We start from the raw sequence: 12529 nt of genomic DNA, 5'->3' as shown, positions 1-12529 counted from the left end.
CCATTGGTGGCTGTGCCTTCTATTGCCTAGGCCCTAAGCTCTGGTATTCCCCCCCCCCCCCCCAAACCTCTGTGCCTCTCTACCTCTTTCCTCCTTTAAGACGCTCCTTAAAACCTACCTCGTGCCCTAATTTATCCTTATGTGGTTCGGTGTCATTTTTTGTCTTAAAATACTCCTGTGAAGCGCTGTGGGACGTTTTACTACGTTAAAGGTGCTATAAAAATACAAGTTGTTGGTTCTGATGCAGTATGATATTTAACTGCTTGGTCTGACTGAACTTAACAGACTTGTGTTATGTGGTCAACCCTGTGCGTTGTTGAATCATTCTGGGACCTGTGATATGCTCTATTCAGTGCTCCTATATTCTTGGGAGTCGAGCATTTTCCATCTATTATTACTAAATGTCCCATAATTGAGTTTAATATCATAGGCCAGTACTTATATAACTGATAAATTGTTATAACGGACCTTACTGATGAAACCTGGGTATATTCATTAAGTGAGTTTCTTTTGATTACTGGAAAGAAGTGACAAATGTATTTGATGAAAATATATATAACAGTAGGCTATTCAACAAAGAGTGAGAACTGAGACAGATCGTTGTAGCAATGTGTCATACTCGGCGTGTGCAAACAATGTGTTGTCGACCGGACTTAATCAGTTATCTTTTGAGAAATAAAGTTTTGATAAATGAGCTAGTTTGATTGTTTTTTTTGTTTGTTACTTCCACACTTTTTTCCCCCTCTAATCTCCCTGTGCTGTACACCTTCCGTAGCCAAGAGGGAGACTTGGTCCTAAAACTCTGAATGCCATTCAAACTAATAACTAGAAGTGTAAGAGTGACTAAGATAACTAGCATTACAATTTTTCACTCCCAAATGTGGGGCTCACAGTGCAGAAGGAACTCACCACCTGAAGAAAACGTAGGCATAGAAATCAGGCAGGGGGATTGTGATATACTTTAACAAATTAGTATTGAGAGGGAGGAGGTACTAGCGGTTTTAGCAGGCTTAAAAGTGGATAAATCCCCAGGCCCTGACGGGATGTATCCCAGGCTGCTGTGTGAGGCAATGGAGGAGATTGCAGGGGCTCTGACACAAATTTTCAGAACCTCTCTGGCCACAGGGGATGTGCCAGAGGACTGGAGGACAGCTAACGTAGTACCATTATTCAAAAATGGTAGTAGGGATAAACTTGGGAATTACAGGCCAGTGAGCCTAACATCAGTGGTAGGGAAATTATTGGAAAAAATTCTGAGGGACAGAATTAGTCTCCACTTGGAGAGGCAAGGATTAATCAAGGATAAGTCAGCATAGCTTTGTCAGGGGGAGATCATGTCTGACCAATTTGATTGAATTTTTCGAGGGGGTGATTAGGTGTGTGGATGAGGGTAGTGCAGTTGATGTAGTCTACATGGACTTCAGTAAGGTTTTTGACGAAGTCCCACATGGGAGACTGGTCAAGAAGGTAAGAGCCCATGGGATCCAGGGCAATTTGGCACATTGGATCCAAAATTGGCTTAGTGGCAGGAGGCAGAGGGTGATGGTCGAAGGTTGTTTTTGTGACTGGAAGCCTGTGTCCAGTGGTGTACCGCAGGGATCAGTGCTGGGTCCTTTGCTGTTTGTAGTGTACATTAATGATTTAGATATGAATGTAGGAGGTATAATCATTAAGTTCGCAGATGACACGAAAATTGGTGGAGTGGTAAATAGCGAGGAGGGAAGCCTCAGGCTACAGGATGATAGACGGTTTGGTTAGATGGGCGGAACAGTGGCAAATGGAATTTAACCCTGAAAAGTGTGAGGTGATGCATTTTGGGAGGACTAACAAGGCAAGGGAATACACAATGAATGGAAGGACCCTAGGAAGGAAAGAGGATCAGAGGGACCTTGGTGTGCATGTACATAGATCCCTGAAGGCAGCAGGACAGGTAGATAAGGTGGTTAAAAAGGCATATGGGATACTTGCCTTCATTAGCCGAGGCTTAGAATATAAGAGCAGAGAGGTTATGATGGAGCTGTACAAAACGCTAGTTAGGCCACAACTGGAATACTGTGTGCAGTTCTGGTCGCCACACTATAGGAGGGATGTGATTGCATTGGAGAGGGTGCAGAGGAGATTCACCAGGATGTTACCTGGGCTGGAGCGCTTCAGCTATGAAGAAAGACTGGACAGGCTGGGGTTGTTTTCCTTAGAGCAGAGAAGGCTGAGGGGGGACCTGATTGAGGTGTACAAAATTATGAGGGGCATAGATAGGGTAGATAGGAACTTTTCCCCTTAGTAGAGGGGTCAATAACCAGTGGGCATAGTTTCAAGGTAAGGGGCAGGAGGTTGAGAGGGGATTTGAGGGAAAACTTTTTCACCCAGAGGGTGGTTGGAATCTGGAACTTACTGCCTGAAAGGGTGGTAGAGGCAGGAACCCTCACAACATTTAAGAAGCATTTAGATGAGCACTTGAAACGCCATAGCATACAAGGCTACGGACCAAGTGCTGGAAAATGGGATTAGAATAGACAGGGCTTGATGGCCGGCGCGGACATGATGGGCCGAAGGGCCTCTTTCTGTGCTGTATAACTCTATGACTATGACTCTAAAATCATGGGTATGGACCAGTATCCTACCACACCATGACATCCCATACTGGAGCTCCTACACACTGTGCCGCACCATCATAATGGCATAATTTCAAGCTTCATTTATTGCTTTTGCAGGACATAGTAGCTTTTACCTAATATATGTATTTATAGTGTGCAACCATAGCCAGGTCCCAGGGTAATAAGAGTAAACGCGGAATGACGTGAGTAGAATTCATTCACTTAGTCTGTACAAGATCATTGACGTCTATTTTTCAACACTGTGGAATAACTACTAGGCTGTTAACAAGTGGCTGAGTCATTTTTAAGAGGAAAGCAATTCTAGATTTCTCCATGAGAGCTGTATGTCACAGTGCACTGCAAAGAAAAGACATCCCAAATCAGTGTGACAACACAGTTCAGTAGCAACGGGTAACGAAATGGGACTGCTATCTGAGAGGTTGAGTATGTTTATTGCATTTGGGTAAAATATACTGGAGTATAGTATTTAATTTGGGAGAAATAAGGATTAATAAGTTTAAGTAAGAACTTGCATTTGCATAGTGCTTTTTCACTATCTCAGGACATCCCAGCCAATGAAGTACTTTTGAAGTGATATTGGTTAAGAGATAAATATCGGCCAGGACATCGGGAGAACTCCCCTGCTCTTCGAATAGTGCCATGGGATCTTATACATCAACCGAGAGGGCCGTGGTCTAATGCCTGATCCAAAAAGACGGCACATCCGTCAGTGCAGCACTATTCTCATCCCTTCCTGGATGCAGATAGCACAATAGTGTGCTATTTTTACAGGGGCAAGGCAGAGAGAGAGAATAAATCAAATTAAATTGATTAGCCATGATTATGCCATTAATGTGATTAATTCGCTTAGAAGTGGCTCCATTTAGCACAGGTCTGAGAGCTGCTGAAGACAGCGTCATTAATATTTTTGAATTATTCAGCATCACTGTAACTTGATTTACAAAGCTGTCATTAATCACAGAATTAAAAAGCTGAAAACTGCATGATATTGCTAAAATGACTCCGGCAACGGTGCTATACTGTAATTTTCTGCATTAGTTATAGTGACTGAATAATTCAAAATATTTAATGTAATCTTGAGCTGCTTCTGTGTTAAATCAGTGCTATACAATGATGACAGTGTTGACTGAATAATGTAATCAGGTATTAATTTCAATTCTTAAGCAGTGAACACCTTTTCCACTATCAAAATTCAAAAAGCAGCTATGGGGTTATAATCTGACTTGTCAAAACTACTACCAATGTGATTTCCACTCAATACAGATAAATTAAAATATTTGTACATAAAGTATCCTACTGTTTCCTCCAGTTTGGGGAGTCATTGATGATAGGTCATTGTGAAGAAAGAGGTTGAGATTTTTCTTTTTACATATTGTTGCTGGAGCGTGGGATGATTTATGACAGGGCGTAGGCAGAGACTATTTCACCTTAAAGGATCCGTGGATAAATATTTGAAACAGAGGATGACACAGGACTGGGGGGAAAAGCAGGGCGATGGGATTAGTTTTGGATTATTCTAGCAAAGAGGTGGCACAGACACGTACTTATCAACAGGAGTCACTGAATTGTGATCAGGTGGGAAGCAGGATTGATTTTGCACCTTAACTGGGACAGAGATTAATGATAGAATAGCACTCAGTCTGGTATTGACCAGTGGTGAAACCTGAAATTTGTTCAGTCTGTGGGGCTCAGTACCACACAAGTGGTACATTTTGCCACTGAGGAATTGGGAGAGCTCAAATTGGTTGCATTTAACTGCAGTTTAGAGAAGTTAACTGGTTGCAAAGTATTTTGCACCAGCATTTAACAATGTGAACAACTACAATCAAAAACATCAAGTTAAAAAAAAATACAAATCTTACAGAAGAAATGAAACTTCCCATCAGTGAAGAAAGTCTTAACTAAAAAATTGTATCAGTATTTTCTGCCAATTTAAACCACTAAAAAAACTTCAAACATATATAAAACTGAATTCTACTGTGCATTTTACAACCTGTTGTCCAAAATTATAGGGTGAAATGAATTACTGAGCAGAGCTAACTCAAAGTGACATGATTAGAGTTCCTTGCTGGTGATCTGTAAATCACACCCTTAGTGATTAAATACAACAAATGCAAATAACTCATAGCTAGAAAACAGGAAGGGATTAAATAATTTAACTTGAGTGACAGCAATTCTTACTCTAAAGCTCTAATATGTTTTATAATTTATTTACCTGAAAACAATTTTTTAAAATGTTGATAAAGTCAGATCTCAGGGTGAGCAATGGTTTGTGCAAAATAAACCACCAACTGGGGTGGCTGCATAATTCACAAGTAGTCCAACAACAATGTTTTTTGGTGGTAGCAGCTGTTTTTTTTTAAATAAACCCCTGGCCCCCTATGTAAGCACCATGTTTCCGCTTTGAGCGCAATTAGGGATGGGCAATAAATGCTTTTTGAATAACGTATGAGGAGAGATTGGGTCGATTGGGCTTGTACTCGCTGGAGTTTAGAAGAATGTGAGGGGATCCCATTGAAAGTTAGAAAATTCTGACAGGACTGGACAGACTAGATGCAGGAAGGATGTTCCCGATGGTCGGGGAGTCCAGAACCAGGGGTCACAGTCTAAGGATAAGGGGTAGGCCATTTAGGACAGAAATGAGGAGGAATTTCTTCACCCAGAGGGTGGTGAACCTGTGGAATTCTCTACCACAGAAGGCAGTAGAGGCCAATTCATTAAATATATTTAAGAAGGAGTTGGATATTTTTCTTAAGGCTAAAGGGATCAAGAGGTATGGGGAGAAAGCAGGGACCGGGTACTGAATTTGGATAATCAGCCATGATCGCATTGAATGGCGGAGCAGGCTCGAGGGGCTGAATGGCCTACTCCTGCTCCTATCTTCTATGTTTCTGTGTTTCTATGTTTCTATGTTTCTGGCCTTGCCAGTGACGCCCATGTCCCATAAACAAATTTTTAAAAATTGGCGATCCGGGCGCAAATTGCGCTCAAAATTGTGCCAATTTTGCAAACTGAATTTTTTGCTCAAGTTCCCGCTCAAACACATTTGCATATCACCGAACGTAAAATCTTCCATGAACCAGCACCATCGGGCAGCGTTTTAGAATGTAATTTTTAAAACATTTGCATTAAGAAATATTCCTTGATATATTTAAGAGTGGTAACCTGGTGCAGTTTTGTTAATACAGCTGAAAATGAGTATCATAAAAATTAAGCATTTTTAATCAGAGTGTCTAGTCCACCACCTGTGAGTAACCCGATTTTAAATCACTGAAAATGACTTTAAAAAACTATACAGGACCATTTACTAGTTACATTGCTGTACACTAATCAGTTTCTTAGTCATTTAAAAAAAATTTAAAAGCATTTAAAAGGTGCCCTTGTGCCTTAAAAAAAAAGCTTAATTTTAAGAGCTGCTTCGAAGGGACGCAATTAGCAGAAACTCGCCATGGCGATTAATTCGATTTGGGGGCGTGGCCAGTTTTGTGGGCGGGACTGGCTTCCAGTGCGATTTTTTTTTTAACACAGCAAAAGATCGCGGAAGCTCGATTTGCGCTGGACCTGATTTGTCGCTTGAAATTCCTCGATCTTTTGTGCTGGTTTGGCCAATTCTGGACAAATTGCGCTTAAAAAAAAAGTGCAACATAACAGAAACTCCAAGCCTATATGTTTTTCTTAAGAATTTAGATTTCTTTTATATGATAGCATGTGAAGCAGTTGAAATCAAGAAAAAAACATTTACTTCAAATTCTTTTTCAAAAATTCTAACAAACATATTAAAATATAATAAACATCACAGCCGGTTGTTGATGGAAAAATGAAAAAATCTCTTGTCCCAAAGGTTTGAAGAACAAAAAAATGTTCTGCTGATGTAGGTAAAACCATTGAGGTAAGCCAAGTGCCATATTGTTCAAAGGATGTTTTGAAGGATGTGAGCTCTGACTTAAATTCCTTGGCATGATCTTGCTCTGAAGAGGTTTTCTGTGATTGTATTTTCACATACAGACATATGTGAATGCTGTTCATCCATATATTGTCGAAACCACAAGCAGAAATCTATTTTGGACAACATTGCTGTTAATTGATTTTGCAGTTTGTTACCAATATGGTGCACATTCACTTTAGAACTGTGATTGAAGGATCATCGAGAGTGCATCATTATTTTGTAATCTGCTTTGGACTAGCTGGGTTATACTCCATGCACAAAAAAAACTTAAGTGCTTTAAATAATTCAGACGAACGCAGGAAACTTGTTTAGATGTTGTTGTTGCTGGTAGAGCAGAGATGAACTTGCCATGGCCTCATATAATTCAAATGAATCCCCATTGCTTACTATTATTGGCATTTTCTTTTTATTACTAGTTGGATTGCAAAAGTGTCTATCTTAGAGAATTTGCACGATGTTACACTTCATGCAATTGCCATGCTAGTAAAGTACAGTGGATAAGATAGCTCATCAAGAACAGATTGCTTTCTCAATACCTTTCAACGCCTCCAATCTTCCATTAACGACATTAATGAAAACAGTGCCACTTCCTGAAGGCTGCTCTAATGGAGACATTTAGTTATTTTTTTTGTAGTTCAGTCTCATTCCTTAAAGTACAAAATCAAGAAGCCTTTTGCTGTCTTTTTACATAATACCCGAAGGTGTTGTAAATAACCAATTTATTGATAAATGTGTATCTAGCTAACAAAAGGTGGAATAAAAACAGAAAATGCTGGAGAAACTCAGCAGGTCAGGCAGCATCTGTGAAGAGAGAAACAGAGTTAACGTTTCAGGTTGATAACCTTTCGTCAGAAAAGGTGGAAGTTGCACATGCCGAGTTTATTTGGATGTGTTGCTGATTTACCAACTAAAATTTCAGCCAATAATAATGTTGTTGACTAACCTTGATCTAGCGACTGATTCTGAAATCTTCTTTATCAAGACTGTTTCTTAAAAAAAAGTTTGGGTTAGCGTTTTTGTTTGTTATTTTTGTGCTATTTTAAATATGCATGCAGTTCTGGTCACCATATTACAGGAAAGATGTGATTGCACTAGAGAGGGTACAGAGGAGATTTACACGGATGCAATAGCAAAATACTGCGGATGCTGGAAATCCGAAATAACAACAGAAAACACTGGAAAAACTCAGCAGGCCAGGCAACATCCGTGGCGAGAGAAACAGAGTCAACGTTTCGGGTCGAAACCCTTCTACAGAATGTTGCCGGGAGTAGAGAATCTTAGCTATGAGGAAAGACTGGATAGGCTGGGTTTGTTTTCCTTGCAACAGAGGAGGCTGAGGGGAGACCTTATTGAGGTGTATAAAATTATGAGGGGCCTAGGTAAAGTGGATAGAAAGGGCCTATTTCCCTTAGCAGAGGGGTCAAAAACCAGGGGGCACAGATTTAAAGTAATTGGGGGAAGGTTTAGAGGGGATTTGAGGGGAAATTTCTTCACCCAGAGGGTTGTGGGGGTCTGGAACTCACTGCCTGAAAGGGTGGTAGAGGCAGGAACCCTCATCACATTTAAAAAGTACTTGGGATGCTGTAACCTGCAGAGCTACGGACCAAGAGCTGGGAAGTGGGATTAGGCTGGCTAGCTCTTTGTTGGCCAGCGCAGACACGATGGGCCAAAATGGCGTCCTTCCGTGCTGTAACTTTCTATGATTCTAAAGTACAGTGTCCCAAAACTACTTTGTAGGTGCACGAAGTTTGGATTCGATTTGTCATTAGGATAGTGAGATGATTCAGCACGGTGGCATAGTGGTTAGCACTGTTGCCTCACAGCGCCAGAGACCCGGGTTCGAATCCGGCCTCGGGCGACTGTCTGTGTGGAGTTTGCACATTCTCCCCGTGTTTGCGTGGGTTTTCTCCGGGTGCTCCGGTTTCCTCCCACAGTCCAAAGATGTGCGGGTTAGGTTGATTGGCTATGATAAATTGACCCTCAGTGTTAGGGGGATTAAATACGTGGGGTTACAGGGATAGGGTGGGATATGTGTTGGTGTAGGGGTTACGGGGATCGGGTGGGATATGTGTCGGTGCAGGCTCGATGGGCCGAAATGGCCTCTATCTGCACTGTGGGGTTTCTGTGTCTGTGTGTGAGGTGTGCGCTTCCAGTACAAAATAACATTATTCAGGGCTTCAATGACATTGTAGATATGTTTAGTTCACAATACTCAGCATTAAGAACATAAGAGCATAAGAAATAGGAGCAGGAGTGGGCCAGTCAGCCCTTCGAGCCTGCTCCGCCATTCAATGAGATCATGACTGATCTTCTGCTTCAACTCCATTCACTGGCCCTATTGCCATATCCCTTGATGCCCTTACTAGTCAGAAATCTATCGACTTCTGTTTTGAATGTACCCAATGACTGAGCCTCCAGAGCCCTCTGGGGTAGAGAATTCCAAAGATTCACCACCCTCTGTGTGAAGAGATTTCTTCTCATCTCAGTCCTGAATGGCCTACCCTTTATCCTGAGGCTGTGGCCCCTGGTTCTAGACTCCCCAGCCAAGGGAAAACATTCTCCCAGCATCCACCCTATCAAGCCCTGTAATAATTTTGTATGCGTCAATGAGATCCCCTCTCATTCTTCTGAATTCAAGAGAATACAGGCCTAATTTACTCAATCTCTTCTCATATGACAGTCCCACCATCCCAGGAATCAATATAGTGAACCTTCGTTGCACTCCCTCTAAGGCAAGTATATCCTTCCTTAGGTAAGGAGACCAAAATTGTACACAGTACTCCAGTGTGGTCTCACCAAGGCCCTATATAATTGGAGTAAGACTTCTTTACTCCTGTACTGAAATCCTCTTGTAATGAAGGCCAGCATACCATTTGCCTTCCTAATGGCTTGCTGCACCTGCACATTCACTTTCAGTGACTCATGTACAAGGACACCCAGGTCCCTTTGAGCATCTGCATTCCCCAATCTTTCACCATTTAGGAAATACTCTGCCTTTCTGTTTCTTCTACCAAAGTGGATAACTTCACATTTATCCACATTATATTCCATCTGTCATGTTCTCACCCACTCACTGAGCCTGTCGAGATCCCCTTGAAGCCTCTTCACATCCGCTTCACAACTGACACTGCCACCTAGCTTTGTATCATCAGCAAATTTGGAAATGTTACATTTAGTCCCCTCATCCAAATCATTGATATTGATTGTGAATAGCTGGGGCCCAAGCACCGATCCTTGCGGTACCCCACTAGTCACAGCCTGCCATCCTGAAAAAGACCCGTTTATCCGTACTCTTTCTTTTCTGTCTGTTAACCAATTCTCAATCCATGCTAGTATATTACCCCCAATACCATGTGCCCTAATTTTGTTCACCAACCTCTTGTGTGGGACCTTATCGAAGGCCTTCTGAAAATCCAAATACACCACATCTACCGGTTCCCCTTTGTCTACTCCACTAGTTACATCCTCAAAGAACTCCAATAGGTTTGTTAAACAGGATTTCCCTTTCATAAATCCATGTTGACTCTGCCCAATCTTACTAGTAGTTTCTAAGTGCCCAGTTATTGCATCCTTTATAATAGATTCTGGTATTTTCCCAACTACTGATTTGAGGCTAACAGGTCTGTAGTTCCTCGTTTTCTCTCTCCCTCCCTCCTTTCTTAAATAGCAGGGTTACATTTGCTATCCTCCAATCTGCAGGAACCATTCCAGAATCTATAGAATTTTGGAAGATAACAACCAATGTGTCCACTATTCCAATGGCCACCTCTTTCAAAACCCTAGGATGTAGGTCATCCAGTCCTTGGGATTTATCGACTTTTAGTTCCATTCATTTTGCTAGTACTGTTTTTTTACTAATAGTAATTTCTTTAAGTTCCTCATTCTTGCCACACCCTTGGTTTTCTCGTATTTCTGGGAGGTTGTTTGTGTCTTCCTCCGTGAAGACAGAAACAAAGTATTTATTTAATTACTCAGCCATTTCCTCATTCCCCATTATAAATTCTCCCGTCTCTGAGTGTAAAGGACCTACATTTACCTATACCAGTCTTTTCCTTTTCACATACCATTCTATCAGAATTTTAAAAAAATGAACATTGGTGCCACCAATTTATGGCTCCACTATGATCTATGTATGTATATATATATATTGTACTGGCCACGCTAGACGTGCTCCTATCTAGTTATCCAGCAAGTTAAACACTTATTCAAAAATAATTCTTCGCGAAGCCGTTTGCTGTTTTGAAGCTTTACTTGAACAAATTTGTGAAACTGTAAACAAAGATAAAGTATGTTTTGTACATAAACTGAGTACTATACATTCGATATTACATAAGATATAAACATATTTACAACAGTAGAATAGACTAATTGTATAACTAACTAACATTTGGACTAACTTCTATAACTATCAAATATTAACCTTTTATAAACATAGTGTTATCAAAATACTACTCTGACAATGTTGCTATTATGCTAAGAAACAAAGATACTCACAGATATTGTGCTTGGCCTAACATATGAAATCAGATTACATTGGATTGTGAATCCCTTATGGAATCCTCCATTACTGCCAGGTTCTTCCTGGGATTCTACTTCCTGGGATACACAGGAAGAAAGGTACGAAGGTCAAATGACCTCTCACAGGAAGAAAGGAGCAAAGGTCAAATGACCTCTCACAGGAAGAAAGGAGCAAAGGTCAAATGACCTCTCACAGGAAGAAAGGAGCAAAGGTCAAATGACCTCTCACAGGAAGAAAGGAGCAAAGGTTAAATGACCTCACACAGGAAGAAAGGAACAAAGGTCAAATGACCTCTGCTTCATACAAACACACTGCTAACACAATAACCACCACCAGAGGGTGCTACTGCATGTAAAAATGTCCAGAATGTCACATAATGTCCAGAACACTCCCTGCCTGGGGTCATTAATGACTCCACATAGTCTGAACTCTACTTGTCACTGGAGTCCTCTGGCGACAAAAGAAGAACCACCTCGGAGACGGTCCGTCGGTGTCGATGATAGGATGCAGCTTCCGTAGACTGCTGTGAGGAGGTAGGTTGCGTTCTGCTACGCACAGTTCCAATCTGGGTATGGTGAGGTCTGGCTGGGGCGCCAACTTGCCTCTATCAGCTATATAAGCTGTGTCTTTATGCATTTCTCCACTTCACCTGAAGAAGGAGCAGCGCTCCGAAAGCTTGTGATTTCAAATAAAGCTGTTGGACTATAACCTGGTGTTGTGTGACTTCTTACATCTATCAAAGACGAAGCTGATTTTGCTTTGTCCTTCTTGAGTGGTGACCTTCAGATAAGCCACACTTGCAATGGCCTTAGCGGATGCGTCTGCAAAGACACAAAGCTCTTTGAACTGGGCATTTAAGGGAGAGAAAGACGAATAGCAGTGAGGTATTCGGATCTCCTGTAAGTCTTGGAGTGAGTCTCTCCATCTGTCCCACTCTGCTTCCGTCTCTTCGGGGAGAGGTGAATCCCACTCTTCAGCGCATGTGGAGAGTTCCCTGAGGAGCAGCCTGCCTTGTATGGTGACAGGGGCTAAGAAGCTGAGAGGGTCGTATAGGCTGTTGACTGTAGAGAGCACTCCTCTTCATGTGAAGGGTTTCTTGGCATCTAAGACTTGGAACGTGAACGTGTCTGTTGCTATGTTCCACGACACCCCTAGGCTATGCTGTAGGGGGAGGTCATCAGTGAAGAGGTCTAGGTCTTTGATGTCCTTAGCACGATCTTCAGGGGGGAATGCCTCCATCACTGCTGGTCTGTTAGAGGCTATCTTATGCAGCCCGAGGTTGGATAGTGCAAGTAGTTCCTGGGCTCGTCCGAGGGTACTGATGGCCTCTGCTTCGGTCGGGAATGACTTCAGTGCGTCGTCGACATAGAACTCTCGTTCGATGAACCCTCTCACATCACTGCCAAAGTCGTCGTCTTCTTCCTTGGCAGCCCTCCTTAGTCCATATAT

The sequence above is a fragment of the Somniosus microcephalus genome, chromosome 3 (assembly GCF_052327205.1).
Source record: "Somniosus microcephalus isolate GS21.2 chromosome 3, FLI_Smic_1.0, whole genome shotgun sequence".
Lineage (NCBI taxonomy): Eukaryota > Metazoa > Chordata > Chondrichthyes > Squaliformes > Somniosidae > Somniosus > Somniosus microcephalus.
This window is presented reverse-complemented; position numbering follows the sequence as displayed.